At 39.7% G+C, this 25,247-nt stretch overlaps 1 protein-coding gene across 2 annotated transcripts in view; it reads right to left on the bottom strand.

Moving 5' to 3' along the window:
- The window catches only part of ANKRD6 (ankyrin repeat domain 6), a 99,914-nt gene that overhangs the window by 38,278 nt on the left and 36,389 nt on the right, over positions 1–25,247 (bottom strand). For both annotated transcript variants that reach the window (XM_065731001.1, XM_065731003.1), the window contains exon 2: positions 2,626–2,783. The gene's annotated coding sequence lies outside the window, so the exon portion shown is untranslated. The remainder of the gene's footprint in view (positions 1–2,625; positions 2,784–25,247) is intronic.

Below are 25,247 nucleotides of genomic sequence, written 5' to 3'. Positions count from 1 at the left end.
CAGCATTCTTGTCAGTGGTTTCCTTAGTACCTTCTTTTCTGTTTTCTACTTCTTTTCATACGTACAGTGCTTCAAAACCAATATTCAAACCATGTCCATCTCCCTTGTATGCAGTCTGTGTTCAGCCTCATATGTTGCACATTCCATCCACTCTCATACTTCCCTCCCACCAATCCTCTATAAAGGAAAGATTTTCCTAACAGACGTAAGAAACTATGTGTCTGCTCCAGCTTCAGCGAGGTTTGAAAAATCTTCACAAGAAACCAGAAACATTCCAGCTTCTCTGCCATCCATCTAAAAAAACACAGTTACACTTCCATCAGTTCTTATTTTATACGTTGCATGGCGTGGACTATACTTTTAAGACACAAATCCACAGGCAAATTTTACCACAGAGTGAAGGTTTGTGGAAAAGTTCTGAAGTTATCACTTCCACTGTGTTATTTTCCTTCCAGGACAGTCATAGATGACTGCAGCTGAACCTCAGACTCTTGAGTAAGAGGAAACAAAAAAACTGAGGAGCTGTTTGGTACCAAGTCTGTCTGTTCTGACCACAGATAACAGAATGCAAATTTTCAGGATGCTCCAAAACTCCAGTGCTCTTCAGACAGCATCATGACACCAAATGTGTACAAAAGGGTTTGCTGGGCAGGGCAGATACTGTCAACTTACTCTGTTAGACTTTCTTTAGGGTTAACAAAGAGCATAACTCAGGTCATTCTAAAGTACCTTTCAACTGTCAAATGAATCACGTTCTAAAATTAATTATCTCATTAAACAGCGTCTTGGAAACTATACCTTAAATATCACAAGCTAGTTTAAAAGAATCTCATAGTATCTGTGAGAAGCATTCTATTTTCAGCAATTTGCTAGAGGACTGCCCAGCTGCACCATGACATGGACTGTCAGTGGTGTATCATTATGATTTATGAGAATTAAAATACTCATACTGGAATAGAACATAAAAAACAACTGATGCAGAAAGTCTCAACAGATCTCAGTCATGACTTGTTTTCTGCATGGACCATGCTTTTAGTCTCCATTTTCTGAGCCCTACGTTACTTCTGGAGATGATTCCACAAGTCCAGCTGCTCCTCCAGCAGCAATGCTACTTTGCAAAGGCTTTACTTTCCAGAAAAAGAGAAGAAAAGAAACAATTTAGAATGTGGTAACCTCCACCTTGTGCAGAGGACGTGGGCAGCCTCATTTAGTGGGTAGCAACCCTCCCCATGGCAGGAGGGCTGGAACTGGGTGGGCTTTAAGGTCCCTTCAAACACAAGCCTTACTGTGATTCTGTGATTCCAGGGAGATAGACTTTGGCTTTCTGCTGAAAAAAGCAAGAATCATTTCATCTGGTGCATGATGAACTACTATCAGATGCTTCATGCCTAAGGAACGCATTATATCACATCAAACATGCACTTTGTTCAAAAACTTCAGAGCTCCTGTATGCAACCGTCTTTCATGTGAAGTAGACCAACTAAGAAAAAGCGAAGTTATTTCTTCTCTTCTTGTATATCATACATATGTATTTGCAAGTTTACATGTGACAGAACTGCAGCTCATTTCTGTATATAATTACATCCTTCGTTTATTCTGATTCTAGGAAAACACCTCTCCATGTTTTTGTCCTCTAACATACATACATTTTCTACACATACCCGAGAAGATGAAAAAACTGTTTTATGTACACATATCTACTCAAGAACAAACATATACAAGTGTGCCAAAGTAGAAATCTGATTTCAAAGGAAATTAAGTGGATCTTTACAAAATGTTAGACGTTTTAACACTGACAACTTTGGAGGCTAAAGTTTTAAGGAACTTTTTCTCCTGGTTTTGGTCTTTCATCTTCCTTTCTACCCTGCATAACAGTCCTGCTTTGCGTGCCAGGGAACTGATAGGTACTATATGCATTCCAATGTTAAGCTGTCAAGAACACAGTCTTCCACAGAAAGCACTACAAGCTTTATCTGTCTCAAAAGCCAGCATCTCATGTTTTTTCTGTACCCGAGCACTTATCCTGCTTAAGCATTCATATAGCTGTGACTGCTTTTGAAGTAGAAAACATAATAAATAATCAATTGCAAATTGTATTTCTTTCAACATACTTCTCAGCCCATCACTGATTCAATTATAGGACTTTTAGCAGAGATTGCACTGGGATTTCTTCTTATTCAGCTATATTTGAATTGTAGGTGTGTTGACACGTCAAAAAAATCTATACATTTGATGTTAAGATAGCCTCAGAAGACACAAAGTTTGCTTTCACTCAAGGTTCAGGAGCCAGCAACGCTGTATCACGCATTAAAAATGAATAGCCTATAATGTGTATTAGCTTAGAAAATTAGCTCATCGAGCATGCCATGAAAGGAAACTCCCCACAGTGGGGAGTGAGAAACCACTGAATCTCATGTGCTTTTTTTCTGCCCTGGACCATGCAGAGCACAAGGGATGAGTCTCCAGCCTCTCACTTAGAGAAATCTCATTTCAGTACAACACTGGCCGCTTTATCTCACCAGCGTTGAACCTTATTTTTACACAAAATTATATTCAAAGCATTGTAGACAAAAAAAAAAAAAAAAAAGAGAAAAGAAAAAAAAGGCAGAATTGCTTGTTACTCACTCTCAAGGATCTATCATTCAGTTTTTTCTCTGATGAACATCTTACAGCTGTGACTTGCAGGGCAGCCTGTGGCTGGGGTTAATGAAGATGCCAAGTTCAGCTGTTCCCTGTGCTGACAGCACCAGTGTGTCTCTGTACCACAGTATGGTACACTGCTTCTGCAAAAGTAGAAACACATAGTAAATAGAGTGCCAGATCACACTGTGGAGTAAAGAAATTAAACACCAGTGCCCTTTGCAACATAGAACTACCTGAATCCACCTGGGCAAAAAGAGTTATTTCCTCCTGATGTTTTCACAGGCACTTTTCACTACAAACAAAACAAGTTCAAAGCATGGCTTGCTGGTTTGAGTTGCACTGACCGATACTTGAAAATGACGTCAGTGAGAATTGCACGATTACAGAAGCAAGGAAAATCAGACTCAGAACATGACAGCTTCTCAGAAATCAAATGCCAAATGAAATCAGGGAAAGGACTTGTTCTGCTTACCATTTTCCATGACATTGTACTGTCATCCCAGTTCAGATACTCCATTTCAGGAAGTGAGTGAACAGACTTTTCACTGGCTATAGGAACTCACTAGGGATATTCACTTAGGCCTCCATTTTCAGCCTGTGATCCTTATCTTGTTCTCTTTCCACAAATACTTTCACTAGCTCCCCTTTCTTGCTGCTTTTTCAGGTTTCTTTGTTTCCATACTTTGTTATTATTTCCTCCTGGAAGTCTAACCTCCAAAGAGACTACCATTTTAGCAGTATTTGTGAGCTGCTTGGAGGAAGAATAGATGAGAAGATTCACAGCCTGCCCTATCAAAGCAAGCAGCTCTCTGCTTTCCCAGGGTCATAATTTATCATGTACACATTGGTATTGAAGTTATTTCCACTGCCTCATGCCTTGGAGCAAGTAGCTCCAAGGTGTCAGGGCAGCCCACAGCACCAGGCCAGCTCCAACATGGACAAACCAACCCACAAAGGATGAACTATCCCATGCGTTGGTAGAAAAAAAAAACAAAAACAACTATCTCTAGTGCAGTTTCCTGAATGCTTTGGCTAACATTGATGCCTGGAGCAGCATCTTCCTCTTATACTTTGCTCTCACACCTGCACTGCCCTTTTTCCCAATTCTGGCCTGTGCATTTCTCTGACTGTATGACAACCTGGGGTAGGAAAAGAGGTCATGTTTGGAAAACCACCTGATAAAGGAATTAAACTGTTAAGAATTTAAAACTCATCAGATTCCCTGAGCTGAATTTCCCCAAGCTGTGCAAACATCTGGACAAGACAGCACAAATGTGAGAATTCCTAGGTGGTGCTCAGTAAAACTGCCAAGGCTTCTTTTAATAATAGCCAGCTTCATTTTAATAATAGCCAGCTTCATGCTGCCCATGGGTCTGCAGAGATTCAAGGGGAAGAATAAAGAACTTCACCTCTTCCTCCCAACAGTCATTCCCTCACTGAAGTAGCCATCACGTGGCAAGGACAGCCCTTACCCTACATATACCGAGGTGAGTTCAAAGAATTGAGTTTAAACTCACCCGTCTGCTCTTCAGTGCAGATGATTCACAGAGTCATAAAATCATAGCATGGCTTGGTTTGGTAGAGACCTCAAAGCCCACTCTGCCCTCGACTCCATCCAATCTGGCCTTGAAAACCACTGAGGATGGGGAATCCACAGCTTCTCTGGGTATCCTGTACCAGCATCTCACCACCCTCTGAGTAAGGGATTTCTTTCTAACATCCAATCTAAATTTCTCATCTTTCAGTTTAAAAGTATTCCCTGGGGTGCTTTTAATCTCACTCTTCTTTAGGGGAAATAAACAGTGCAACCAGCAGCAAAATTAACTCAGTGTGTGGAGGTCTGGTACTGTAGCTATAGACAGCTATTTCAAGGTGTCACAAGTTCCCCTCAGTATTTTTTCTTTAAGAAAACAGCAAGGGAAAAGATGACAGACCTGAATAAAAATCACTTCTGCTGTGGTAAGAAACAGTTATTCAGAAGTACCTGCAGCTCTCTCAGGAATACTGCTTGTTTATCAGCTTAACTGCAAAAATGCACAAAAACACACCTGCACCATCTTCACTTTGAGAGCATACACATGCCCTCACAAGCACCAAGAGGGCTGCTCCCTTGCCTCTTCTCACAAGCTTACTTTCCATATGGAAAGCTGAAGCTGGACACTGACACAGCAAGGAGTGGCAACAGACACAACACATTCTGAGGGGAAAAAACAGCCTCCTTATAAATTAAGTTTTTCTTTCCTCCTACACCCTCAGCAACCATATAGTCAGCTTACACTGTTAACAGAAATATTCTTCTATTTTTATTAGAATGATAAGAATATATACCCATTACTTCCATTATACCCTAAAAAAGATAACAGATGACTAAAGAATTAAGTGCTTATTTGCAAGCAGTAAGGAAGCACGTTCAATAGTAGGTGGTCACTTGCTTGTGGGAAGTTTAAATGACCAGCTCCTACTGAATAAGATGCTTGTCTTCTCAGGCTGCGGAGAACAGCTAGTTCTGGACCACAGGGCTGCCAAACATGGCCTAGCATCTGACCCAAGTTAAGCTCTTCTACTGTGGACAGGATAAACCATCTGCATGCCTTTTTGTCTGAAAAGCAAGAGCTCAAAGACCTGTCTGTCCGTCAGGGGTTATGAAGGACTAAGCCAGTGCTCACGTGTCAAGTATCAAACAACAGCTTCTCACTGACACTGAGTTACTGTCTCTGTTGGACTCAGTAAAAACATCTGCCTCTAACCAGGGAGGAGACTCGTATAGGAAGAATGGAAACCATTGATAGTATACTTCTGTAAGTGACTGCATATATTAGGGAGGGCGCTCGTACAAATTTCTGTATCAAAGGCTGCTATTTTTTGTTAGAAAAAAGAACATCATGGGGCAGAGTGCCCTGTGCAGGCAGCTCAAACTCAACTTGAGCTTCCATCCCTCCACCTCTGAAAATCCAGGAGGTTTCTGTGTCTGAGACCTCAGCTTTGTTCCTTCTACCAAAAATCACTGACTTTATTGCAGGTGGAGAATCCAATCTTTATTACCAGAAAAACAACACACTAAGCAAAAGTATTTTTCAGGAAAACATTCTCAGATTTATTCGCTGTAGGCATTAAGAAATGAAACAAAGTATGAGCAAAAAGATTTTTCCATGCTTGCCTTGTTCATGCACACTTCACTATATAACTGCTTCAGGCCACTAACAGGAGGTAGATTTCTGCATTAGCCACACCATACTGTCATACAGGAGAAAGAAAGGCTGCAAAACAGTGTATAGACCCCAACAACAAGCACATCCTTCAAAAAATACACTCAATATTATACAAATGTCACTGTTGTAGTGTGGTGCTTTTGCTGTTGCTTTGTTTTGAAGGAATGAAGCATTCTCAAATGAACTTATGTGTTAAAACTGGAGCCCTGCTCACTTCCTCCCCTTACAGTTAGAGAGGTGCCCGAATACTGCATCTGAAAGTTGGTGGCTACACAGAGGGAAATGATCCCTCAAGTCTCAATGCAATTTCACTGCTTTTCTCAGCAGTGTTTGCAAGTGATGGTAGTCACTTAGCCTGCTTGAACTTCTGAGAGCTGCAGACAGGAAAGTGCTCAGAATAAATAATCGCTCTTGATCTCTGAAGCAGAAAAAATCATTGCTGAAATGCCAGTTCTGTGACTTCAATTAGAAAATGCTGCTGTAAGACCTCACCATCCCCAATTACATCCCCAAATAATTCAGCCACTTTCCCTCCCTTCCCCTCCCCCATGCATTCAGATTAGATGTGTTTATGTAGAAAAACATGGTAATACAGAAAGACATCAGAAAATATTTGTCTTCGTCTTGACCTTTTTCTACTCTTTTGCTGACCACACAATAATGGCTTTTTCATTTGTCTGTCATGAGAAATTGGACGGAAAATGGGAAATGACGACAGTAATTTCTGTAAGGAAATCTTTCAGTTATTGTGAAGTTCAGACAGAAACAGAACTAATTTCTGACTAGTATAGCTATGCTATGCTTACAAATTCGATTTGTGATTTAGGAAGACTTTTTTACTAACTTTTTTAACTGAGAAAACAACTCACAGACAAAAAAAAAGAGCTCTCTGAATGGGGCACATGTTAAAAACATCACCATTTGAAATAGTACCTACATGTATTCAAATGTAAGCAGTAGAAAGGCATTAAACTTGTCAGACAGCTAGAAAAGTTCAAAATTTTTTGCCCAAGCAATCCAGATCTCCATGTAACACATGAAGAAACCAAAGTGGATTACAAGGTAGGACCACAACTGGAGAAACACAGTGCCTACCTCTCCAACCACACAGCTGGCCTGCACCTCAGGTCTGTTTTACTAGTTGTGTGCATACCAGCATCATTTTTGATCATTTTATTCTTGCTTCTTATTCTTCTAATTTTATCCTGCAGAAACTCAGTATTTGCTTCTTTAGCCACAGTTAAAATGAACTAGTTAAGGCGCAGTGAAGATCTCATAGCTCAGTAAAATACCCCAGGGGAGTTTAGATGCTGTGCTTTAAAATCATTGCCCATATTTCTTCAGCTGTTGTTTCTTTAAGAAAGTCAGAGCACATAATCTGACCCTCTAGTAAGCATGTAAATAAGCACAAAAGAAAAAAAAACAAAAAAAACTAACTGCTGATAATGAGACAGGCAATAGCAGAAGAATCACAGTCATGGAACCACACTTACATTCCAACTGCCTAATCATAGAATCATAGAATTGCTCAGGTTGGAAAAGACCTTTAAGATCATCAAGTCCAACTGCAACTAGACCATACTGCCCTAACTCTAACAACCCACTGTTAAATCACGCCCCTGAGCACCACATCCAAAAGGGTTTTAAACACATCCAGGGATGGTAACTCAACCACCTCCCTGGGGAGCCTATTCCAGAGCTTAACAACCCTTTCTGTAAAGAAGTGTTTCCCGATATCCAACCTAAACTTACCCTGGAACAATTTAAGGCCATTTCCCCTCATCCTGTCACCTGTCACCAATGAGAAGAGACCAGTGCAAACACAGAGGTTGTTGCATCAATATGCAGGACAATCCTAATGCACATAAAGCAGCAAGATGTGTGTTTGCTGGGCCAACCATGCTTGTTCCAGCTCCTCCTCCAAAGCACATGCCAGCAGATGCTGTGTGTGAGAGGCTGGATGTGGCCACAGCACCTGAGGAATGAGACTAGAGTCCTGGGCCATACCTGCCAGCACAGCTCCCAGCAAGGACGACCTTACTCTGTGCTGCTTCTGCCACTGACTATGCACCATGAACTCTACGACAAAGAACATTAAAAGGGATCCAATAGCTCTGGGCTTCACATCCCAACTACAAGGCTTGACAAGGTGAAACCCAAACATTTGATCTCACATGTTCTTCCATTACCCCAGACATGCTGCTGGATGCGTGGCCCTGCACTGCATGATCCCTCAGCACATCTGAGGAAAAGTAAGCTCAGCCGAACGAAACAAAACAAGACCTGGGAATGTGACCTTGGTTTTTAACCTGAATACCACACTGATTTTAATTCAGACTACAATTTCACAAAAGCTGTACAAGGCAGCTTTGTCCCTCTCACAGTATAAATCCAGAAACTTTAGTTTTCTAGTGTGTTCCACTCAAACAGTTAACAAAACAAAATGGAGTTACAGCAAACCTACAGCGTTACTTAATTCAGACGCTGCATAAAAAGATTAACTTAACAAGATGCGTGCTCAGCTCCTTTTATCCTTTGCTGTATAATTTAAGTCATCACTAATTGGCCACACTTCTAAGAAATTCTTGCAACTAATACACGCATTGGCTGTTACACTCCTGTTCATACCTTGCTTCAGGATTTAAATCATGTTTTAGTCTCTTTGACAAACTGCAAGTATCTGTGGATTAACTTATTGTCATTGGACTAAGTGATGGAAACAAAGCATTGGCTGTTTTCACAAGTCATGTAAAAAGAATTATTTGTTGCTCTCCATTTATTCCAGCTACTTTATAGCACAGGCCCTGTCTCTAGGGCTACATATTTTAGCTTAACAGGAGCTATGCTGATACTTAGCAAGTTAGAATATAAATCCAAATGTTCAAGCCACAGAATTAAACTCAGATATCTGATTTCTGTACCCAATTTAGAAAATAACAATTTCTACACTGAGCAAGTCTGCTCCATGCCTTCTTGAACTGCTGCTCCTCAAAACTGTAGTAGTATACGTTAACTGGAAAAGGAAGGGCACAGAAAAAGTTATTTCAATCATGAACGGAGAAAACAACCTACTGACAGTTCAACCTTCTAGACAAATACCAGCAGTCTGAGCCATTCATCCTGTTCTGTTTTTTTTCCCCTTCAGTCTTCTTAAGTAATGTCTGCTGCCAGACCTCAGAGCATACCAAGCACAGCTAAACATTTTTAAGTAGCAGAAGATGATACAACAAGGGACAACGGGTACAAGTTGAAGTTTGGGAGATTCACAATGGACGTCAGGAAAGTAGAATATTGCTCAAACAGTCAACCACAAACTATGGTAGAATCTTTCCTGGAAATATTCAAGGCCCAACAGAACAAAGCCAGAGCTGGCCTGAACTGGTGCAGTGATAAGTCTGCTTCAAGCAACAGTTCAGACTAGATGGCCACTTGAGGTCCCACCCAACCACTGTGCGATGAGTCTGCTGCACATAAAGCCACCTTACCCTAGTCATGTCTTATCCACACAAAGATAGTGTTAGAAAATGCAGTACACCTACTCTGCCTTTTAGATTCAAATACAATTTCATTTTTAAATGGTGCCAAATCCTATTAATATTCTGTATCTATGTATGATATTTCTTTTTTACTTCAATTTCCTACAGTTTTCGACCATTTCGACTTGATGTTTTACAAGGTCCATGCACCTGTATTAAGATATACCACACCACAGAGAATGTAACTGTGATTACATAGGCTCACAGAGGTCCCTTCCAACCCTACAATTCTGTGATTCTGTAACTTTCCCTTCTTTTTCCAAGAGCAAGGGCATACTGACAACAGCTGTTTCCATAAAAGCAGTCAAAATGCCTTCATAGCATAACTTCCTGCATCACTACACAGACATTTGAAATGAAATGGATTTTGCTGTTTGGTAGCCTCTAGCGTTTGAACATCATCAGAAGATACTATTGTTCAATTCATTTCCATTTTTTGTTATTCCTTCTTGGATGAGCCTACACACTCCTGCTACTCAGGAGTAAATGGGATACCCTGAGAATAGGTTCCCAAAATGTCTCGGAGGCTGTAAAAGGAAAACAGGTAGCATATTGTTCCAACTAACTGGAACTGGTAAATGGAAGAACACCAGGTTCCTTCAAAAAACAAACAAAACCAACAGAAACATTAGTGATGAAAATCTAATTAAGCCTAATTCAGTTTAACTTTGATTAGCTCTAAGATTCTGTTTTACCTCACCAGGTTCATCAGAAACACAGCTAGCACGAGTTTGCTTGGGTATCTTATTTCTTAACTATAATTCCTGGAAACTCTGTACTGTCCCCTAACTAACCAAAGTAACTTAACGTCTTCACAAATATTCATGGGGCAATTAGTAGCTAGAATGCAGACTGCAATTTATGAAAATGTCACAATATGCAGGTAACTTACACATCACTATTACAGCCTGAAATTTGGTTCAGTGAGCGTGGTACAGGGAATACAACAGGTCTCAGTGAGTCTATTTTAGATTTCATCAATTTCAAAATAAGTTTCCCTAACAGCTATCAGAACAGCAAAAACAACTGGAATGCAAAAGGCACATTTTTCTCCTTTATTCTACCACTACAAACTCCACTGTTTTCCTTGCCTTTACTGAGAACAAAGTTTTTCTTTACAGTTGCATCTCCACTTTCAAATTTGCGAGAGGGGTACTCTCCCAGGCAGTTTCTAGAGCACCTTATCATGGTTGGGATTTTTGTTCATTCCTGCCCGTAAAGGATGACTCTCACAACTGAAAGACATCAGCTCTGCAGGGTAAGAAGAATGGTAAACTTACTTTGTTTTCATGACACTGCTGCACATTAAAATAAGCTCAACTCTATTTTTTGAAGAAAGTATCTATCTTTTCAGCACTTCAGTGCTAAGTGCTGAATAATGTATTTAATTGATCTAAAGGGAATAGCTGATCACACTAATAAGATGCAAGCGATTACCATGATATGGTCCCCAGCATTATCAGCTATGACAGGAGCTTACGTGGTACACAGAAAATCAAAACGCATAGTTGGCAATTAGTATATTAATGTCTTCTATGGAATAGTCTAACATAGAATCTATAGATCACTTTTGGACCTGACTCCTACACAGGCAGTTATCTTTTCTTGTTGTTGTTATTTATGCACTTCATTGGTTTTCTTGGAGAATTTTTGGATTTAAAGTCACTGCCATCAAACAGTAAGGGACATGTGTCTGAATTGTTAAGTCTAACTGAGAAATACTGGCACTAGAAATGCTAGGAACTGGTAGTGCCTTTCCCATGGATAAGCAAAGTGTCGGCAACTCATTAGCAATTAGTACGCTCTTTGCTCAGTAAATCATTTCTTAATGCTGACAGTCTTGGCACCTCTCTGTGCCACTAACCTTGGGCTGCAGGAAGGTTACTATGGAAGTGAGGCTGAAGCAGCTCAGCATCACCTAGCAGCCACAGATTTACTTGAACACATGCATGCATATACATGAAGCTAAGACACTGCAATGAGACTGAAAGGGCACAACAGTCAGGTATCCTTCTTTGTTGTCTTTTATTATTATTATTACTGAAAAAGGGAAATCTGACATTCTATACCCGTTGCTCAACATTTGAAACGAGATGATTTGCAACCATGAGTGATTATCCACCTCCCCATCAGTTGCACATACAGGAAACTGCTGAAGGACAGACAGTACTCATGTAACACTGCTTTCCACATCGGTCATCAAGTGAAAAGCGAGCTCTTCAAAGTTCCATTTGGACAAATCAATGTTTTCAAGTTTCCTCAGTCCCTAGCAAAACTACAATTGTTGTGACCAGCTGTGACCAATTAGGATTCCAAAACTGGAAGCTTGAGCAAAATAGCCCGGCTATAACTATTATCATAAACACAGTGGCTGAAAGATGGCAGAATAACACTGTAGTCCTTCACACTGCAGAAAGAGAATGACAGCAGGAGAAAACTTGTTTTTCTTCAGTAGACATTTCATTTCAAAATCCATTTCTTTGAACCATTTCTTTTTAGAAATTTGTAACTGCTTGTTGGTTTTCATCCTTGCAGACTGCCAGAAAGAAGAATTCTACAGAGAAGAAATCAGGCTCAGCCTCAATTTTCCATGCTTACGAATTTCAACTGGGAGTGCATGAGTTGAATTGCTTTTTACTCACACTTCACTTTCCCCTGCAACAGAGTTTGAGGACAGTGACAGTAAGTTCTCTTACTGTAAAGTGATTATTCTACATTTGAATAAATATAGTCAGATATTTGTATGTAAAGCAGTTTTCAGCATTAATTTTATAAGAAATGTGGCCATAACATGCCCTGTTTTTCTCTCAGATTACGAAGTGAGGCAATAAGAAAATATTAAAAAGTAATTAAAAGCATGAAAAAAAAACTTGAACAGGAAAGGATCTCACCTGGCATTTTTAAGTGACACTACTGTCTCTCTGAGCTGTTCTTTTTCTACTCCCTGTCCTGCTTCCATCTTTTCACACCTCCATCTCAAAACCCATATCTTGTCAGTCATCTGCCCTTAATCTGCTTGTTAATCCAATACTTCGCTTCCTTCCTTTGTGCTACAGCCACTAAGCTTCTCAGTCTCCCCTTCTTTGTGGCACTTTCCATGAAGCCAAAGGTCACTTAAGTGAATCAAACAGGACATTTTCCTCTTTTAAAACATCCTTTACACATGGCTAAATACTTCTGAAATTACAATTACTGTACAATTAGTTTACAGTGTACCTACAAGAGGTTGCTACAAACTACCAGTGTAAATGTATTTACTTGGGGGCATTTATGGAAACCTGTGTGCTGCCAGACAGCAAAACACCAGTTCCTCACTTTTACTGCCCAAGAAAGGCAGTTTGAAAATCAAAGATGCATGAAAACAGCAGGAAAAAAAACCAACATAAAGAGCATATATGGAGAAAAAAAACAGAATATTTTAACTTAGGTTCAGAACCTCAACAGTGCGTTGAAAAAAAAACATTTCATCAGTGACCCTGTCTGTTTTTCATATTTAGTATCAAAACATACTTTCCTGCAAAATCTACTCTTAATCAGGCTGTCAATGAATTTTGGAAAAATCATAACAGGCCTGAAATAAAAAGATGTATTTAAAAAGATGGATGCTACTGATTCAGCCTCACCTTTTCTTCCTTTACCTCAATACACCCAGAATATTCTCCTGAAATGTTTTACCTTTTTGCCCTTTTCCTACTGCTGTATTGCTTTTCCCCTTGTTTACTGTTTTGATGTCACCTCTTAGCCAGCAGGACTTAGGGAATATCTGAGAAAAAATCCAGGCAGCTTCACAGTGACACCAAGGACTGAGCTTTGCATCAGCACAAACCCAGCCAAGGAGCACTTTGCAGAGATGTCAGGGCATTTTCTTGTATTAATCCAACAAATAAAAAGATGATGCATTAGCTAAATAAATAAATAAATAAATCACATAACCTTAAATTAACGGAACAATTCTTGTTAGACAATAAAGAAGCAAGCAGAGCCCCAAAGGATCAACTGTGTAAGCTGTGTTATTATGACATATGCACTGCCTTGATTACAAGTTGTTAAGAAATTCTAGTTTTTAACTTACACACTTCCTGACTTAAGGCCTTCTGGGAAGCCTGAACATTTCACTCTCTAAAGATTTACCCAATAGAATGACAGCTAAAAGGTAAAATGATCATTTGGCAGACTGCCATTTTAGACTAACCCTCCAGAAGCTTTCCATTTTTTTCCCATGTTCATTGCTTAAAACAAAAGACTGGAGTACCTCTTAGAACTCCTAGGAGAGATAATCAGAAAAATTTTTAAATGGGTGATTATTGAGAAACTTCTAGATATTGAAATCACATAGGGTAAGTTCATTGAAAAAAAAAAAACAAAAAATAGCATGTCTACCACATTCATTCATTGGAAACAAAGAAAAATCTTGAACAAATCTTTGTTTTGCTTCATCTAGTTCTACGTTGCTTTTTCTTTCCTCAAACATTAAAGGAAACAAGAGGCAGGCCGACAAAACAGAAGGTACAGTGGAATGCTCCCTGAAAGTCTAACAAAACCATCTCAGTCTACTGATCACTGCATTCACCTTCTGAAAACAACCCAGGCAACTCTTAAGTAAACGTATATAATAAATTACTGCATCCCTATAAACTGTCAGATTTGCTTACTGCACATAATTCAAGAAAGACACAGTTATTTCCCACATTTAAAAAATGTCAGTCCATTTAGGAGGAGGTATTTCTAAATAATTGTTAATCCCCCTCCTTGAGCAGGAAGGGATAAGGTGATTATATCCTCCTGCCTTTTGTCTTAGTTGTGCAAGCCTCCCTTGAAGAAGTTTCACAACATTCTTTTTCTTCTTTTCTGGTATTAAACCAGAAAACAGCACTTCTGGAACAGAACCTCACTTTGTTTAATTTACTATTTAAAATTACTTCTGCTGATTCCCCATCCCTGGAGGCATTCAAGGCCAGGTTGGATGGGATCCTGGGCAGACTGATGTGGTGGCTGGCAATTCTGCCCATGGCAGGGGGCTGGGAATTAGATAACCTTTAAGGTCTTTTCCAACCCAAGCCATTCTATGATTCTAAAATATAACAATAATAACAACACAATAATAACAATAACAATTTTCTGCCTATGTGCTTGTGTCAGTGGTCCCCTCCTACTGGTGCAAACCACTGCCCCCATGCCAGCACTGGACACTTCCCAGCACCACTTCTGGACCCTTTAATGGCACATGGGGGAATCCAGCTGTTTCTTCACCCAGAGCAAGGAGAGAATCCACACAAACAGCACAGATTTATCTTGTCCACCCGAGCAAGTTCACAGCTGAGTGCATGGGAGGAGCTGTGATTCATGCCCAGGCAAACAGCTGCAGTTACACCATGCCAGCTGGGCCTTGCAAGCATGCAGCGTTGTACTGGTGCTGGCTGCAGTCTAAACTGACTGCACAAAACTGAATTGTCATGCTATACACAACTCTCCACTGTAAAGTTAAATGCACTTATAGATGCGTCCCGATAGCCTTTTTCCTCTGGATCACAGTGTATCTGTTTCTGCTTTAACAGGAGCTTTCAGAGAACCACAGAATGGCTTGGGTTGGAAGGGACCTCAAAGATCATCAGTTGTAACCCCCTGCTGCAGACAAAGCTGCCAGCCCCTAAATCAGGCAATTGGAATGACTTGGAAGTTATTATTAATAAGTAGTATGTGGAAGCTTGCTTACTACATAATTCAATTTATGAATGCATTTCCAAGAATATGGTATAAAGCCTCTCTTCCTCAGTTTTCCTGACAACAGTCTTTTATAAACAAATTATCCATGAATGAATTATGCCACCTTTCAATATCAGATCTTCCTCAGCTGCAAAACCTTTGTGCTTCTGATGGATGCACCACTCAATTAGAAAACAACTCCATCACTGTGATATGTGTAAGAGAGTGAATTCTAATCATTGGAGATCAACAACAAGATTTTCATTTACCAAACCAGGACAAGAATTTAAACTTCAGAAAATGTGAATCTATAACACAAAGCTATCCTCATCTCTGAGCTGCTACTGCCACATGGCATGCATCTGACATAAACAGTTCATCAGCGAGGTGGTGGAGTCACTGACCCTGAAGGTATTCAAGGAACATTTAGACACTGTGTTGAAGAACATGGTTTAGTGAGAACGATGGGTGATAGGTGAACAGTTGGACTGGATGACCTTGTAGGCCTTTTCCAGTCTTGATAATTCTATGATTTATATCCTGAATGCGTACAGAAAAGCACACAAATTAAGCTGTACAAGCTCATTTTTAGCTGAAAACAGTACTTGTTGTACATCATGTATATATATAGCAGCATAAATACTAGCTATTAAATTATACAAAAGGAGAGTTGTTCCTCAGTAGAACCCTTAATTAAATATATTCATATAGCTATATTCAGTGAATAAGATGCAAAGCTGCTTTCACTACTACCTCCATAACATAGACATCTAAGCTCCACCATCCACCAGTTGCATCAAAAAAATACAATGACTTATTATGCCAAGAAACTTATTATGTCAGTAAACTTAAGGAACAGTGACACTGCTGCCACAACTCTGATTTATTTTTTTTCCTTCTAATCTAAGGGGATTTCCATTATTGTTATTATTATATATATTTAATAACACTTATCAATGCAACAGAATCTTAGCAAATCAGCTTTTCAGAATTTTTTGGTCTGCCATGCTACACAAGCAACATTTTTGAAAAATAGACCAACCTTACAGAGAGGTGAGTGGCAATTAAAGCCTCCTACACATCAGCCACAGAAAACAGACAGGAAACATTCAGCACATGAAGCTGCAGTGTAATTTTTAACCGAACACTGGATTGATTGTACAAACATGCCCTAAAAGGAGAAAGGCAAAAAAGAAATGGCACCATACTTTATAGTACATTGAAGGTAGACCATTCAGAAAGGAAACTATTGGGCCACCCACAGACTATGCTTGAGTGAATATATCAGACTTCCACATGATAAGATGATTTACAAAGAGCAAAATAGCAGGACTCACTGGGCTGCGTTTAATAAAGTGTATCGGACAGTTGACACCTGAATAGTATTCAGTAATATGTATTATTGGGGCACGATACAAGGAATTTCTTTCAAGACAACTGCATTTGGATATTTGGGTAAAAATGTCAAACTAGTCCTCAGCATGGGTGTTAAATTAGGAGGACTGGCAAAATGTCCTGGAAGCCAGGGCAGGGCAACACAAAGAGCCTCAGCGGCAGCTCCTATCTACCTACCTGCCTTCCAAGAGCGGCACTGCGAGGGGGAGATAGTAATTGTGCTTCTGTGATCATTCAGCTCCTAATCCCTTTGTTCAGACTGACAACAGCGGAGGCCATTAGTGTCAGCTCTGCTAGGACTCTCTGTTATTAGGGCTACTTAAGCTTTTCCAAGTAAACTGCATGTGTCAAATGAGTATCACTCAGTGATGGCATAAAAACCTTAGCCCTGCTGCTCTCTCTCCTTACTGACCTACCCAGGAGCAAGGGGGAAGGGCAGAAACAACCCTGGAGCCTTCAGCTAACCCTCTGCAGTTCCTTGCTCCTCTCACTCACTCATAAAGTATTGCTACTTTATGCTATTTACAGGCAATATGACAGTCACTCCCTCAAATTCATTCCCTATAACCTAACCGGAGGTGAATGAGTGTACATATGCATCTCTGTCAACCCATCACAATAGTGACCCTGCTGTATTATATTTTGTCTAACTTAAAACTTACACAAGAGTTGGTTTAGTTTAATTTCCTTCTGCAGTTAACAGAGAAAGAGAAATGGAGGCAGCACAGTCACAGGACGTGTTCCAGATTCTTTCTGACCCTTCCTCTGACTACAAAGGGAGCTCACCTCCAGTATCACACTGCCTAGGCAGTGTGAATGCCATACATAACAGCGAGCTGGCTATCCTTGAAAGAGAGACTGCTATTTCAAGGCATCCACAGCCTCATAGAAAGAGCTAGAACCTGTCTGTAGCCTGTCTTCCTAACTGTAATTATAGCCCTGGGCTGTCTGTGGGCTATGTGATTCCCAGCACCCTTTAACCACTGTTAATTTATCCCTCATTTGGCATCATTAAGCAAAAACGCTTTGCACCACTCTGAGTAGACTTAACCTCACAGATGCAAAACTTTAAGTAGAAAATAAGTGTGATTCTTGACCCAATTAAGTCATTGGGAATTTGCTGTTAACTTTGATGGGTTTGGATTTTACTCCAGCTTCTGAAAGTCAGAGAGCAGTAGGCTTATTACTGTTAGTATTTGCAAATGGTTTTTATTTTTTTTATCTCAAAATATAGGACCTTTTTTTGGATCTCAGATCACTTAATTTACAGATCTTCTCCAACACTAGCTATCTATAACTTGCACGCTTAATAATGCCTTCTGAAGAATCTGATGTCTGCTGTTGAAAAACTGGCCATGCTCTTTCAAGCAAACAGGATCACCAGCTTGTGATACAATTATAGAACACAAATTAAAAGAAAAACAAAACAAAACAAAACCTCTTCTCAATTCAAAGATTCATTTAAGGTAATTAAACCATTTCTCCATTATGTCTTACATCCTCTTTTGTCAGTGTCTTTGCTCCTTTTCAAAAGGAAAAATAGCAGATAAGGCAAAATACTATATGAGAAGTTTAAGCACATAAAAGTTAAGCGACTCCAAGTTATGGTTGCCAGCAGAACATTAATTGATCCAACAGTATATGCACTGCTAGGCACACATCTTAGCACTATATACCTCAATGGACTACTACACAGGGACACCGAACAACTTCTACAGTTCTTAATGGAAGATGCATCTTTATATCTGTGAACTTGCTAGCTTAGTTTATTCTTTGTTAAAATTCTTTGCGATTAATGTAACTAGCTGTGTTACTGTTTCATTAAGTACTCTGACATTTTAGCTGGATTTCCAAGAGATTTATGCTCCCCCATCCAAAAGGGGCAAAAAAGAGGCAAAAATGAACAAAAGGCTGTAGAGCAGTATGACCGTGAGAATGAGGTGCCCTCCACATTAAAACAGCAGAGCTCTTTAGGTTAACAACACACAGGCTAACCCTCAAAATGTCACTTATTTGTGTCTCTCTAAAGTATGGAGAGTTTTAGGAGCAGCAGGTCCAGGAATTCACTCAAATCAACAAGCCGGCAGATTCTCTCTCTTCCTCCAACTATGTTCCACAACGTATTCCCATATTCACATTACCCCACTTCTCTCCCTCACAACCATACTGGAACAAAAGATACATATATATATATGCATATATCCACCTCATAAAACAGACAAGTGACACTAACTCCTGTCACTCAACCATGGGTACTTTCGCTGACTGCAGAACAAGCTTATGAAGACAGAGAGGTTTCTTAAAGAAGCAAACCTGATTAGGCACTAAATTTGGAAATATTTATGGTCCTCTGAAGAAAATATTTCTTCCCATTCTCCGGAATATAGTCCAATTGAGTTTCATTAATTATGTAATTTATTAATTGTTTATTAATTAATTAATTATATAAATATTAATTATGTATACTATGTGTTTTATTCCTAAAAAGTATTTAAAGAAGCTTAAGTGAGATATGAGTGGATTCCTGTACTCTGTTTATCTTCACAGCAGGTCAGCTTCCCTTCAGTGTGTACAAAGGATGAGGCTTTCAACAGTTCCTTGGATAGAAATTTTTCCTCAATGAAGAAGGAAGAATAAAATTAAGAATCTCCACACTTGTTTGTAATGATGTTTGTTAACTCTAATGACTTCAGATGCATACAAAAATAGAACATAGAAGAAAACTGCATGGACTAAAGAAGTCGTGCATTCTTCTGTCCTATGTACTGTTCTTAAGGTTTTTTCATTTTTTCATTTTTAACTCTGATATCTGCATCTGTGTGTAGTGGTTCATATAAATGTCTGATTTCTCGTTTAGCTGCAACATAAAATAACAAATAGACTAATAACTGACATATCATAGCCAAAGATAACAGTAAGGAATTTCTGGAAGAAAAAAAACCTAAAAAACAACAACAAACAATAATTCAATAACAAGGGGAAAAAAAGAAAAAAAACACTGAAAGAATTCAAATGCCCATATCTTTCTTTTTTTTCTTAAATTGTGAAAATTGATCACTCATTCATACTAGAAACAGGAAGAAAACTATGTAATGGAAGTATTATACAAGGTTATCAATATACCACTTCAACAAAAGCAATGAGGGGTAGCAGTCAAGACTGCCTGCAGCTCTAGCACATGGCAGTAAAACCAGAATGTGCTCAGGGTGAAGGAACACATCTGTAAAAACCACAGCTGTGAGGTGAATCATTCTCAGTAGCTAATGAATATCAGCCAGCTAACTAGCCACAAAACTGGATTTAAGTTTTTCCTCACCTGCAAATGGCAGCCCAATTTTAAAGAATAATAGAAGTCCTGTTTATCTGAAGAATTTGTACATGCAAGCAAGAAAAGGTAGGAATGAAAAAAACACCAATAAAACAGTTCAGCAGATGTCAGGAATCCCAAGAGACTTTTCCAAGTTGAATGATTAGTCAACAATGAAGTGACCTACCATCAATTTGAAGGGAAAAACAGTGACAAAGTATTACTGGAATTAGATGCAGCCTCTGAAGGAAGACCACATAGCTTCCGATCAGCCTGTCTCTGCCTCAGTTATTTTTCAACAACTTAATTCAGCTGGGAAGGACTTATAATTATAGTGTGCTAAAACCACAGGAAACTTCATTATGATTACAAACCCGTTATATTTTTGAGAAAATTGCTTTTCACTGAACTTGAAATAGGGCAGGTTTTGTCCATCTTGACCTACAATACAGCAACACACAGAAGGGCAGCATGGCTCATGAGTCTTTATGGGCTTTGGGGTTTTTGTTTTGTTTTTGTTTTAAGGAGGAGAACTACTGCAGAACATAAACATTTGCTGGTTTATGTGTGTTATGTACGTTTAAGAGCAGCTGACATAACACATAACTTAGAAGAAATGACGCAAAACACTTCCAATCAGTGAAGCATCCCACACAGGCATTGCTGGAGCTATATAGAGGCAGGTGATTTACTCTCCTTAGTATTGCACTCTGGACAGTTCACAGAGGCTTCCCACAGCGCTGCTCTTCAGAAAAGCCATTCTCCTACCTGTCTGAAATCCTCAGCAGCAGCACACTAGTCCTGCAGCTTTTTGGCACAGTAAGGAACATACCAGTATCAGACACAACACGGGAGAATATACAATGCTGTGTAACTGGAAAGCACTCAAACCAGATGAGCACATGATTTAAGAAAGGTTAAATCTCAACACTTGTTGGCAATGAAGACACAACAATTTCCAACAAAATATGTTGTAGTAAAATCTGAGACTTTGACTCTCTGTGTTTTCATAAATGTCTGTTTAGTTAAGAGTATTAGAAAACAAATTGTTGGGCATATTAATTGAAACAGCTACTACTTTTCCAGATGGTGCAGGCATACTTTTAGAGGTAAATTACACTTCAATTATAATGTAGAAAAATGGTGTTTCAGAATAGAAAATTCATCTTTCCAGGACCACTCCAAACTCAATTTTTGATAGAATCACAGAATCCTAGAATCCTTAGAATTGGAAGGGGCCTTTAAAAGCCATCTAGTCCAACTCCCCTGCAATGAACAGGGACATCCACAGCTTGATCAGGTTGCCCAGAGCCTGGTTAAGCTCAGTATCAACTGAATCCCACAGCATGCACTACTTTAAAGAACACGAAAGCATAGAAACTGTCTAGTTTTTGACTGCGCTGAAAAGCAGTTAACAGAAAGAGTAATGAAGAAACAGAGTGGTTTCTGAAGTGTGTGTGGGGTTGTGTTCTGTTTTTTGAGGTTTGTCTTTTTTTAAATAGTTATATTTTGTTTTGAGTTTTAGTGTGCTTTGTGTGGATTGACAGTTTGTTTTTAACTGTTAGTATTCCCTGCATGACAACGTACCCTTCCAAATAAAACAATACCAACTCAATTTTGCCAGTGTCTTAGAAACACAAAACCAGCTTGTAAGGTTTAGAAGCCTTTCACATAGTACACAACAGGCAGCTTCTGACACATCCAACATTCTTAGGAAATGCAGCACACACATACTTCTAACAGTTGCTATGAAACAGCTAAAGGAACAACATTCTTTAAGTGGGTATTTCCAAACTAATTACAAGATCTTCAAAAGAATAAAGACCCACAAAAAAGTAGAAAGTATTTCTCAAGTGAAGCTGCACATGGCACAGCAAACACCTGTGCCCCTGCTGCAGTCAGACACCTACAAGCTCCAAAGCCAAAGTCCAACAGAAACATAAGAAAGCAGACATCAGAGGCAGCCATCACAATCTCTGCTAGTTATCTACCATAATGCAAAACCAGTTTCTCAACAGAGGAAAAAAAAAAAAAAAGATAGATGGGTAAGTATGTATGTGTATATGTATATCTATCTATCTGTGCATGGTATCTTACCACTTGCATCAAAATACACGAACTATTTTAAGTGCCACCTTCTGAATTTTTAGGAGTAGATTACGGAAAGGGACATTTGCTATAATGAGCAGGAGACTGCTTTCACAAACCAGCAATATTACTTCCTCACTCTGACTGAGAGACAGGGAAGCTGAGTCACTAAGAACATCTCCACATACAGTGGCTCCGCTCTGCCCACCTCATGGGCTCATGGAATCATTTTTTTTGGGTGGAAGGGACCTTCAAGATCTTCTGATTCCACTAGATCAGGCTGCCCAAAGCCCCATTCAACCTGGCCTGGATCACTTTTAAAGATGAGCATCCAAACTTCTCTGGGCAGGTTCCCTTGCTACCTGCATCAGTGGAAGGACTGTTTTTAACTCCTGGGATGCTTCATGTCTCGCTATCATCCATTTGATTTCCAAACAGGCCCATAATGCCTGCATTATTCTCCATCTAGCAATCCAGGCCAGTGAAGGGAGGGAAGGAACTATTTCTGCAGGATTATAGGAGATTATATCCAGCCATTGAAGACCCAGTCTAATCCCATTGTCAGTAATTTGGCCATCAAAGAGCTTTGGCTCTGCTGGAGGTAGAGAAGAAGGGAGCATCTCCCAGTGGGTCTGACTGCTGTAAGTAAACAAACTTAATACCCCTCTGAACTAGTTTAGCCCTCCAGAGCAATAACATTAGATGCTGGGCAAAGACACCAGCCAGCCTCTACTGTGACTCTTCAGGAGGAAGCCAAAGGCAAAGCTGACTGCTCTCAGATGTACAGCTCTTGGACAAACTCTCCCGCTCCTTTCATGTTCTCACAGATAGCCACCTAATGCACAGAGTCACTTCTATGGAGATGCAAATCTCTTTACAAATATAAAATCAGTAACAGACCAGGAGGCCTGACCCCATCATCTATTACCAAGACTGACAGAATGAGAATTGCAGGGAAACACCACACAATGAGGGGCATTATGGGCTCCTGATAAACATACAGCATTTTAGGAACTCCAGAGGCAAGAAACGTACACTGATCAAAATGCACAGCATGGCTGGGTTTTCAAAAGGCAGATGAGAAACTGGGTTAGAGCTGGGAGTCTTCCCACAGTGCATTGCCCACAGCAGCACGTGTCCAGTAAAGGGTAAAGAAAGAGATGGTGAAAAAGCCCCACAGGGTCACCCTGTCTCACCAAAGCTCAATGCAGCAGGCAAAAGACAAAGTTCAGAACTCAAATTATATTTTGTTTTCTAATTTCAGTCCTTCGAAATAGCACAAAATTACCAGAAAAGGGAGAAAACAACTCAGCAGCTAAACGCTTGCCTCATTAGCTCCAGTTTGTTTGCTTTACAGTTAATTCCTTTCTCTTTGCAAGATAATCAGCTAAGAATTACTCTTTTCCTCAAAAAAGCACTCAAGCAGAATAAGTAGAACAACTAATATAAAGTGGCAGCTGTAAATTAATCTATATGGTAGGCAGTCCGGAAGGCTTTGTTCCTCCCGACAGCTATGTTGGCCACACACCACAGGAAACAAAACCAACCCAAAATATTCACTCACATCCGCAAATTAAACATTCACGCTGTTCATTAACAGTGGTGCTAATGCTTAACCTCACCAGATGCTGGGACGAAGCAACCAGTATGGTCCCAGTGCTCTGACCTGCTCCAGTGCAAGGCAGCCCTGCTGGCCCTGCCACAGCTGTCTGGAAAATACGTACACACACACAGGCTGGCAAACAGAGAAAACATTTCTTCTGTCACCACCTTGCAGACCTCTCATACTTTGTAAACTGTTATCCGCAGAATGAAGAGTATATTTATCTTCTAATTCTTCAGATGCCCCTAATTCACACTCATGTATCATTAATGCAGAATGCTTAGTGTTTACATGTTTTTTCTCAAATGTATGTTCATGTTCCTTTCAGTATAAGCAAAGCTGAACACAAGAGCTGAGTTTGCACCTTAAATAAATAAGACCACCATAATTTATAACCTCTCCAGTAAGGAAAGCAAAAGTACAGCTGTTCTTTAATGGCTAGTAGAATGTTATTTAATTAAGTGCTTTCTTTGAAAATAAATCATTCACCTCAAACAAATTATTACACCTTAATCACTCTGAAACCTATAAGAAAAAAAAAGTTTCTCAAAAACTGCAATGGGGAATCTTATAACTATTTCTTTAATACTGAGCTGGGAATGAGAACAAAAGAAGGCTGACTTGTTCCTATATTCAGTTGCTATTTGTATCACAGGTATATTACCCAACACAAAAATATACTGCCATACTCAATATAAATGTAACAAGGTGCTAATTTGGAGCACCCAGATCTAAGCTCCTCCTGAGTGTTTCAAAGAAGATGATGTCACTAAAAGCACTTCATTTATGGTGTCCTATGAAGGAAATAAATCATTACATACAGGTCCTCATATATCATACTGCAGTATGCAAATACAATGGGGAAAGACAATCAAAATAAATCACAGCCTTCTCCTTTGCTGTAGTTTAAATGTGTTTCAGTCAGGAAAGTAACCACTAGCTGATTAACTTGCAGTATCATCATGAGTAAAAGCATGTCATGTCACAGCTCATTTGGCAAAGCTGCAAGAATTGAGCTCATCCTATGCTGGATGCCTACCTCTCTAAACAGAGGGAACAGGCACACTCAGAAATACCCTCTCTTTGAGGTCTAACTTTCAGGTTCTTGATCCATAGAACCACTGCCACCACTTCCAGTTAGCCACAGAGCTTAAAGCATTAAAAAGAAATAAATCTTGGTAAGGACTTGGGATTCTTACCCAGACCAGCTGATACAGAAGTAGTGTAGGTTTTGCAGGGAGATGCTGGGATCAAAGCTCACATTACACTTAAATATTAAAAACAGATGTAAGATCAACTGAAAGGTAGAGGCAGATGTTTATGACCACTGCTAACTTGATATTTAAGATGAAACTAGTAAATTTGGGGGTAGTGCACTGCCAACACAGCAAACAGACAAGTGCCTTTCACGGAGAAAGCAATTCTGTAAACCTACTCTTGAAGCGTGTTTCTCCCCATCCATATACTTCATGCCACCTGAGCTTATCTTGAGCCAGAAGATTTTCTTCTTGATCCTCATTACTGTCAGATACTGAATTCCCAGAAGCACAGGTCTGTCAAGGCTGCCAAGAAGGAAATGCAGAACCACAAGAAGCAGCCAGGCTCAAAGCAGACATTAGATAGTACCGATCTCCAGGCATGCTGCATGCGACTCTGCACATCAAGTCCCTGACATCTACACAGACAGACGACGTACACATCAAGCCTAAAGTAGTTTTTGACATTTCCTAAGCAGATTTTGTTTTGAAGGCAAGTAAAACTGC

Source organism: Cyrtonyx montezumae, unplaced genomic scaffold (genome assembly GCF_038088225.1).
Source record: "Cyrtonyx montezumae isolate F1298 unplaced genomic scaffold, pur_monq_1.0 scaffold_13, whole genome shotgun sequence".
Taxonomy (NCBI): Eukaryota; Metazoa; Chordata; class Aves; order Galliformes; family Odontophoridae; genus Cyrtonyx; species Cyrtonyx montezumae.
This window is presented reverse-complemented; position numbering and strand designations above follow the sequence as displayed.